Genomic DNA, 9,934 nt, shown 5'->3' on the forward strand with positions numbered 1-9,934 from the left:
GAGGTTTTCCAGCCTTTTTCCTTTGGTTGACTTCAAGTTTCATAGCCTTGTGACCTGAAAGTGTGCATGGTATGATCGCAATTCTGTTATATTTATTGAGGGCTGCTTTGTGACCCCGTATGTGATCTGTCTTGGAGAATGTACCTCAAGAAGAAAGTTAATTCCACTGCTTTGGGATGTAGAGTTCTAAATATCTCTCTCGAGTTCCTCTGGTCCAATGTGTCATTCAGGGCTATTGTTTCTTTACTGACTCTCTATCTAGTTGATCTGTCCATTGCTGTAAGTGACATATTAAAGTCCCCTGCAATTAACATATTCTTATCAGTAAGATTGCTCGTGTTTGTGATTGTTTCAGAGGTCTGTGTGCTTCTGAATTCAGTGCATAGACATTTACCATTGTTAGCTCTTCCTGAATGATAGACTCTGTAATTATTATGTAATGTCCTTCTTCATCTCTTGTTACAGCCTTTAATTTAAAGTCTCATTTGTCTAAGTATGGGTACTCCAGCTTTCTTTTGACTTTCAGTAACATGATAGATAGTTCTCCATCCCTTTACTTACAATCTTAAAGTGTACTGGGTCTAAAATGAGTCTCTTGTAGATAGCACATAGATGGGTCTTATTTATTTTTTTAAATCTATTCTGATACTGTTTGTCTTCTGATTGGAACATTTCATCCATTTACATTCAGTGTTATTGAAAAAAAATATGGGTTTAGTGTCATTGTGTTCTCTGTAGGTTTCATGCTTGTAGTGATATGTCTGGTATTTTGTGTTCCTTGCAACATTTCCCAAACACAATTCCCCTTAGGATCTCTTGTAGGTCTGGCTTAGTGGTGATGAATTCCTTCAGTTTTCCTTTGGGAAAACCTTTATCTCTCCTTCTATTCTGAATGACAGGCTTGCTGGATAAATGATACTTGGCTGCATATATTTCCTGTTGATCACATTGAAGACTTCCTGCCATTCCTTTCTGGCCTGCCAAGTTTCAGTAGACAGGTCTAATACTACCCTTATGTGTCTACTTGTATGTTAAAACCTATTTATCCCTAGCTGCTTTCAGATTTCTCTCTGTCCTTGTATTTTGCCAGTTTCACTGTGATATGTCATGCAAAAGATCAATTCAAGTTATGTCTGAGGGGAGTTCTCTTGGATTTCAATGTCTGTTTCCTTCCCCAGGTTGGGGAAGTTCTCAGCTATGATTTCTTCACATATCCCTTCAGCCCCTTTCTCTCTCTCTTCTTCTTCTTCTGGAATTCCTATGATAGGGATATTGTTCTATTTGATTGCATCACTTAATTCTCTAATTCTCCTTTCATGCTCCTGGATCATATTATCTCCCCTTTTCTCAGCTTCCTCATTTTCCATAATTTTATCTTCCTATTCACCTGTTCTCTCCTCTGCCTCTTCAATCCGCACTGTGGCCACCTGGATTTTATTTTGCATCTCATTTATAGAATTTTTTTAACTCATCATAACTATTTTAAGATCCTTGATTTTTGCAGCAATAGATTCTCTGTTGTCTTCTATGCTTTTTTTCAAGCCCAGCAATTAATCTTATAACTATATCATAGAGTCACCGTCTTTTCCTGTCACTTTGCCCAGAGCTGCTGCCGGGGATGTCGCCCCGGCCAACGCCTGGAGACCCAGTCTAAGTTGGAGATGTTAAGGCTGGATGACCGGTTAGGGTTTTGTTCTCAGAAGGGCAAGGTGCTTCTCAAATCCAGCTTTCCCCAGGGGCTGATTAGAAATGAGCTTACAAGACACATACACATAAACTCATATCTTCTTCTCATAAACTGTCAAACCGATCAGAATTCAGACCCCAGTCCGGCCACTGATCAGCTGTGTGATACTGGACGGGTTATTGGCTTTTGGCCTCCATTTCTTCATTTTATCGTGATACCTGCTTTATTGCCGTGGTCTGGAACCAAACCCACAGCATCTCTGAGGCGTGCCTTATAGGATCCAAATTCAGGACGCTGGAGTCTCAGGAGCATCCCGGGAGTTAGCCTGTGGGACGGTAGAGTGTGTGGGGAGGCGTGCGCTAGCTGTGAGGTCTTAGCTAAGGGCATAGCGTCTCTGTGGCGGACCGAGGCAGTGGTGACCCCAGGGTGTTCAGTCTCTCTCTCTGTCTCTCTTTGCTGGGTCTCTGGGATTAGCCGTGGAACTTGATTTGGCTGATGTGTCCACAGCAAATGTGGTGCAAGCACAGACGTAAGAAGTACCTGTCCCCCTTTCCTGCTCTGGGACGCTGATGCCACGTGAGGGAGCTCAGGCCAGCTGGCTGGCTGGCTGGGGCAATGGGGTCAGGGCGCCTTGTCCACTGGCCAACAGCCTCCCAACTCCGCTCACATCAAAGATGAATGAGGGGCACCTGGGTGGCTCAGTCGGCCAAGTGTCTGCCTCTGGTTTTTGCCTCTGGTCATGGTCTCCGGGTTTCTGAGTTTGAGCCCTGCCCTGGGCTCTGCGCTGACAGCACAGAGTCTGCCTGAGATCCCCTCCTTCCCTCTCTCTTCGCCCCTCCCCCCGATCATGCTTGTGCTCGCTTTCTCACAGAATAAATAAGTAAACATTGAAAAAATGAGTGAGCCTGCTCTGGGTCATCCAGCCATCAGCCAGCCCAGGTTGCATGAGAGCGCCCAGCCAGGACCAGCTGGACTGGCTTAGGTCAGATTTGTGAGCTGAATAAATGCTTGACTTTTAAGCCATCGTGGTTTGGGGAGGATTCTGAGCAGGAAAAGGTAACTGATGTGCTCTCCATGCCCCATTTCCCCTCGTCTCGATAAACAGCAATAGTACTTACTATATCAAGTTTCGTGAGAACTGAATGAATTACTCTGTGCCAACACTTACAACGTGTCCAGACCACACAGTGCATAAAATGAGTTATGTATCGTTGTGGGAAAATGCACACCATTTGAGGTGCCTAGTCTCTACTCAGTGTTCCTTTCCTGTCCTCTTAAAATGTGTTCATTGATGACTTGAAGTTCAAGTTAAACCTTGGGCTGATTTTCTTCAACTCTTTTTAGTCCAAGAGGAAATGATGGGGTTCCTGCCAGTGCTGTTGAACTTGGTCTGAACGCGTCTGTCATCTTCCGACAGGATCCTTGGATCCAGATCTGGAAGAGACTCTGGTGTGATAAATGCCCACCCAGCTCTTTCTCTGCGCTGCTTGCGTGATCCATGTGGAAGCGCCGTGGGCATCCGGGCAGCAGAAAGGAGTGGACACGATGCGTCCATTCTCTGTTCCTCTGCTAGGTCGTGCTGGGAGAGTGCTCCCAATGAGCAAGAAGGATTTTTTTGTCTTTTTGGTAACCACAGATATGGCAAGATCCCTATCTTAAAATCAAAGGGAGCTGACAGGCAGGAAGCAGAATTGTCTGTGTCTGGGCATGTCTTGGTGTAGGCGGAGGGAAGGAATGACCGCCGGAAGGTCCTGATGGAGGCAAAGCTAACCTGCGTGGGCAGATTTACAACACCTTCTGTTTATTTGGTGGCTGTAAAATCCTTCCACTCCTGAGATTTAGAGTCATTGTTTTCAATTTGCCAAGAGGTTCTTTTTTCAGATGAGGGATGAAGTCTCCCCAGAAACGAGGACTATTCATAAACCAGAGCGGTGTCCGTAAGGGAATGGATTGTCTCACTGACCTATGAATGGCAGCCCGGGTCCTGTTCAGTGGGGCAGCTGGGAGGCACGAGAGTCCGGACGTTAAAAGCGTGGTCTCTGAAGTCTGCCAAACCTCAGACTTGAGGGCTGGGTCTGCCCTTCACTAGTCTAATGACCTTGGGCTAGTGGTTTGATGACCGGACGTTGTGGTCTCCACATATGTAGACAAAAAAGGCAGTAGCTCTAATTGAGATGTTGTGCAGATTAAGTAAGATAATAAAGTACTCGTGATTAGCTCAGCTCCTGACAGTTAGTGCTCAATAAATGACAACTAATAATACTATTGTATCAAATAATTATTGTATTGTGTACCAGCACTGACACTAAGGGATGTAAACAAGGTAAGTTATTTACAAAGATAAATGGAGGGCTCAGTTGGTTAAGCGTCCGACTTTGGCTCAGGTCATGATCTTGCCGTCTGTGAGTTCGAGCCCTACATCAGGCTCTGGGGATAGCCTCTCCCCAACTCTCCTGTGCACATGCACGTGTTCTCTAAAATAATGTTTTAAAATTCTTGAAATAATGATAAATGGCAGGCTGGATCTAGCCCACAGGCTGTACAGTTTGCCAACCCCCATCCTAGAGAACAGCACAGTTAGGAGTGTCCTTGACTACAAGTAACGGGAAACCCCATCAATGTGAGGGCTTGAGGTAGACAGTTGTCAATGCTGGCTCCGTGATCCAAAGGTATCCGCCAGAATTTTTATGATTCACTATGTATTTCCTTCGTGCTTGCCAGCCAATCACATCTATGTTCAAGACAGGATGGAGAGAAAGGGAAAAGCCCTTTTATTAGGAGAGCAAAGATGTGTCCAAGGTTTCCTTGCCGATTTCTGCTATGTCAGACTGGCTGGCCACTGCTGCAGTGCAGGCTGGGGAGGTAAATTTTTGCCACCTCTGTCATTTATAGTGAGGGTGGGCAGTGGGCAGAGGGAGGTGAGAATGGTGTCAGGTAAACCAATGAAAGTGTCTGTTACACTGCTGGGTAATGTCACGCATCCAAAGAGAGAGAGAGACAGAATTACAATACGGTGTGCGTAATCATTTCCCTCTGTTTCTCTCTCTCTCTCTGTCTCTCACACTTACACATACACTCACACACACACACACACACACACACACACGAAAGATATAATGGGAACTGAAAAGGAAGAACCTAATTCCTTGTTAGTTTAGAATATCATCATTATGCATTCATTAAGAAGGCTATTTGAACAAGGAAATGTTGCAGGTTTCCGGGTTGGAGACTAAAACATTTGATAAGCAAAATGAATTCTAGCCAGACTGAGGATTGTTGTGTTAGATCAACAAGGTATGGATCAAAATACCCATTCCCTTCCACCTCCATGGCAAGAATATGCTCACGGCACCCGTTAACATGGAGTCTGGCTGTGTGGCTTGCCTGGAATCGTGAAGCATAATGTGCACTTGACCATGAGCTTGGTCATCGACTCAGCCAGTGAGATGGTAGCAGGTGGAAGTCGTGACACAAGCAGAGAGGCTTGGAATGCATTTTAGGGCTTAGACTTGTCCTCTTGCACCTCTGCCATCACCACAAGACGAGCTTCCCCCGGGTAGCCATTGGCCCTTCAGTGTGGGTTCAGAATGAACGTGCCTGGAGGAGACCTAAGTTGAGCCCGTCTGAACTAGGCTGGAAGGAGAGCTGCTCAGTCGAACTTAATAAACTCCCCCCCCCCCCATAGATACTTGAGGGAGAATAAATGATTGTGATTGTCTTTTAATTTTTTATTTATTTTTGAGAGAGAGAGACAGGGCAAGCAGGGGAGGGTCAGAGAGAGAGGGAGATACAGAATCCCAAGACAGGCTCCAGGCTCTGAGCTAGCTGTCAGCAAAGAGCCTGATACGGGGCTAGAACCCCCGAACCATGAGATCATGACCTGAGCCGAAGTCAGGTGCCCAACCAACTGAGCCGCCAGGCGCCCCAATGATTGTGATTTTAAAGCACTAAGTTTGGGGGGTGTTTCTTACGCAGCACCACCTGAAACAACTATGGAAAAGTATGTGAATTCTGAACCCACTAATTGAGAAGCTGTGGTAGTGTGGACTGCTTACCCATTCACCATATGATTTGGTTGGCACATGACATCTGGACCCTTGGCTAAATTCTAGGGATACTAAACAGATATGCTCTGTTTTAACACAGTGTGGCACGTTTGAAGATGTAAGAGGAAATATGCATCTCTGAGAGAAGGGACAGGATTGTTCCTTTGTGGAGAAGAGGAAAAGAACCAGCCAGTAGGAACACTTGTTACAGGAAAGGACCATCTGAATCTCCATTTAAATTTTTTTAAAACATTTTAAATTTATTTTTGAGAGACAGCTTGAATGGGGCAGGGGCAGAGAGAGAGAGGGAGACACAGAATTGGGAGCAGGCTCCAGGCTCTGAGCTGTCAGCACAGAGCTCCATGTGGGGCTTGAACCCACAAACTGCGAGACCATGACCTGAGCCAAAGTCGGACATTTGACTGACTGACTCGGCCACCCAGGTGCCCCTGAATCACCATTTAAAAGTCAAACAGAAGATCACGAGGTGGATGAGATGTGGGGGAACAGGGGGAGGGTGTCTTTCCAAGCAGAGTGATCAGCATTAGGCATGGTCCAGGGGCACCAAGGAGCACCCCAAATGTGGGGGAGCGGTTAGCAGTTTGGTATTTCCAGAAGGTCAGGGGCAAGGGACATGGCGGCCAAGGAAGAATCTCTTGCTGCTTTCAAGGAATTTTTGCTCACCCAGGAGGATAATGGAGAGAATGTATATATTTTAACTTATTCAAATTAGTAATAATTATTGTAGCTACAGCTGTATTTATGGAGTGCTTCCTAAGAGCCTGTGCACCGGGCTGTGCACGTGTACTCCTTCCAACAACTTTAAGTGCGTAGCTCTCATTATTATTCCCATTTCAAAGGTGAGAAACTGAGGCTCTGGAGAAGGTCACGTGGTGTGTCTGAAGTCACAAGGTAACTGCAGGATGGGGGTGTGACCACAGCAGGGCAGCCTCAGATTCGTCCTCCGTAACAGCACTGCTGTTGGTGCTTCTCTGAGGCAAAGCTGGGAGGCGGCCAGGTCCCTCAGGCAATCAGTTTCAGGCGCCCTGGACCTCGTGCTCCTCACAGCCACCATCCCAACACGCAGGTCACCGTGCTAGCTGATGACGGGTTCAAGTTTGAACAACACTTGACCCCTGCCCTCAAGAACTCTGAGTGACGGGAAAACAAGGCAGCGCACCACCGACTCTTACCTGTTCACCAAGGTCACTTCCTTGAGGCCGTGGCTTCTGAACATGGCTCTGGGTCAGAGCTCCTTGAGCAGGGAAGGGTTTGGGGGGTTTTGTTTGGCTATTTATTTACTTACTGAAAGTTTATTTTTAAGAGACAAAGAGACAGTGAATAGGGGAGGGGCAGAGAGAGAGAGAGGGAGAAACAATCCCAAGCAGGCTCCACACTGTCAGCACGGAGCCCGACATGGGGCTCGAGTTCACGACCAGGAGATCATGACCTGAGCTGCAGTCAGGAGCTGGACTCTTCACCGACTCAATCACTTAGTTTTGGTTTGTTCAACATAGAGCTTTCAGGTGTCATCCCAGATCACCTGGACCAGGATCTCTGAGGTGTGGGTCTTGGGAACTCTCTCTCTCCTTCTCTCTGTCCCTCCCTCCTACTCTTTGTCTCTTTCCTCTTCCCAGATGATGCTGTGGTCTCTGTGGAGGGGAGTTTGCACGTGGCAGAGGCACCCATGTTGGTTTTCCTCAGACTCCCCCCAAGATGGCGAGCTTTGCGCCTGAGTCTCCTCCAGCCACTGGGCAGGGACGGCCAGTCGGCCACTTCCTCTCAGGGGAGCGAGTGGTGTCTAGACGCGGATCATGATTCCAAAGGCACATCTGGAATTAAAATCCGCTTCTAGCCCCACTCACTCCACTGTATTCTCAGAACTGCCAACCTTTACCCTCTCTCCCCGGACCAGTTCTTTGAAAGTGCCCACTTGCCACAAGCCATGTCACCCCCACAGCATAACATGCAGCCTGACATTGCTCCTCCGGCCATTTCTGGTCACCAACGTTCACCAGAGAAGGGATGAAGGCGGAACCTCCTACGGTGCAATGAACAGACCGAGCCGGATCTGAGCTGTGATCCGCCACAGGGGAGGGGACCGGCCCCTTGTGGACAGAGATGGGGTACACCCGCTCTGCTGTTCTGGTTGACCATCCTGGAGAGTGGGACACAAAATTACCCACGCGCACTCTTCTGTTCCCGGCCATTGTGGATTTGAAAGTATATTCTTTTAATACTAAAATATTTCTGGGAAGAAAGCTTAGCAACCAATCGGTATTTTCTAAGACGGTCCTAAATGACGCAAGCCAGTGCATGAAAATACCGAGTCTGCATTTTCTTAAAAACTCTTAGATCACCGTCATTTCAGAAAAACTGTTGTCCAGAAAGCTGGAATGGAGGAGATTTTCCTATTATTTTACCAGTTTAGCAAATGCAGGAACCACAGTGGGTTCTAGGGTGCCCCCCGCCCCCAAGTCCATCTAGGTCCTCATGCCTGGAACCTGTGAATTTGGCCAGATTTGGGAAAAGGGGTTTTGTTGACATAACTGAGTTAGGTTTTTTTTTTTAATGGTTTTTATTTATTTTTGAGAGAGAGAGAGAGAGAGTGCAAGCAGGGGAGGGTCAGTGAGAGAGGGAGACACAGAATCTGAAGCAGGCTCCAGGTTCTGAGCTGTCAGCACAGAGCCCGACGTGGGGCTCGAACCCACAACCGTGAGATCATGACCTGAGCCAAAGCCAGACGCTTAACCGACTGAGCTGCCCAGGCACCCCTGAGTTAGGTTTATCTTGAATTATCTGGGTGGTCCCTAAATCGAATGAGTAGTGTCCGTCTAAGTGTGAGGCAGAGGGAGATGGGACAGGAGGGACACTGGCAGTCACCAGAAACTGGAAAGGGAAAGGATGGATCGCCCCACCAGTTCCCGGAAGTGTGACCTGCCAAAGCATGATTTTGGACGTCTGATCTCGGGATGAATTTTCTGTTGTTTCAGGCCTCCCAGCCGGCAGCAATTTATTACAGGCGCCACAAGAAAACTACACAGGAACTGACCGTGCCCCAGGTAGGGACCAGAAGGGGCTGGCAGAGTATGTGGGAGAGTCTGGTAGGGGCTTGAGGATCCAGGGGAGGTCCCCGGTAATGGCAGATGAAAACCAGTCCTCGGCAGCGGGGCGGACCCCCAGGTCGGGCACAAACCAAAGGCCGTGTAGACTTCTCGGGCACAGCCGCCAGCTTCGGAGCTCTCGCTGCCTTCTCGGTTAGGGTCACGTGAGGCCGTCGGCGAGGTCTGATTTCTGCTGAATCGATGAGATAAAAGCCTCTGAAAGAAGGCGCACATCTGTACTGGAGTCGTATATTCACGGAGTTCAGGGTCCGGTGTGTGGGCCTGCGTCCAGCAAAGTTGTACTGGAGTTTGTAGACTGTGTCTTCTTCTCCAGTCCCTGCGCTGAGCCTTGGAGCGCCTGAGATGACCAGGACGTGGTCTCCACCTTAAAGAACCCGCAGAGCAGAGATGGAGGGGACGCTCCGTGCACGCCGCTTTAAGCATATGCGTGTGTATGAGGTATGTATGTAACCACACGTGTGGTTTCGTGTGTGTGCACCTGCTAATGCACGGCACACACCTGCCTGTGAGTGGCCGTATGCACGCGTGGTGTGCAGTTCTTCTGTTCACACAAGGGTGTCAGGATCCATGTGCCAGCTGCACGTGCACTTTCCAAGACGAGTGTGTGATCTGACTTTGGGACAGGTCTCTGCACCGACGGACCGCTTCCCTCTTCGTTCCTGAAGCCACTTTGGTCCCAACCACAGGCTGAGCACACTGACGCCAGCCCACCCTCATTACTAGTTCATTCTCGGGGCGCCTGGGCGGCTCCGTCGGTTAAGTGTCCGACTTGGGCTCAGGTCACCATCTCACTGTTCGTGGGTTCGAGCCCCACGAGGGGCTCCATGCAGACAGCTCGGAGCCTGGAGCCTGCTTTGGATTCTGCATCTCCCTCTCTCTCTGCCCCTCCCCCACTCACACTTGCTCTCTTGAAAGTAAACGTTAAATTAAAAAAAAAATGAAAAGTTCATGCATAGAATGTCACACAAAGTAACTGGATGAGCTGGCGGATGGTCCAGTGGATAAGCCTTCCAGATAATCTCTTCTGTCACCCTCCTTTACCTCCTGGTGAGGTCTAGGAGCGCGCAGACTGTCGT

The 9,934-nt window shown here is 48.3% G+C and overlaps 1 long non-coding RNA gene across 5 annotated transcripts in view; it reads left to right on the forward strand.

The window, feature by feature from the left end:
* Positions 1-9,934, forward strand: part of LOC115299304 — a 68,078-nt gene that overhangs the window by 55,839 nt on the left and 2,305 nt on the right. For all 5 annotated transcript variants that reach the window (XR_003912102.1, XR_003912105.1, XR_003912103.1 and 2 more), the window contains 2 exons: positions 8,727-8,795; positions 9,172-9,296. This is a non-coding gene — a long non-coding RNA (uncharacterized LOC115299304). The remainder of the gene's footprint in view (positions 1-8,726; positions 8,796-9,171; positions 9,297-9,934) is intronic.

This window comes from Suricata suricatta, chromosome 8 (assembly GCF_006229205.1).
Source record: "Suricata suricatta isolate VVHF042 chromosome 8, meerkat_22Aug2017_6uvM2_HiC, whole genome shotgun sequence".
In the NCBI taxonomy this organism is placed as follows: Eukaryota; Metazoa; Chordata; class Mammalia; order Carnivora; family Herpestidae; genus Suricata; species Suricata suricatta.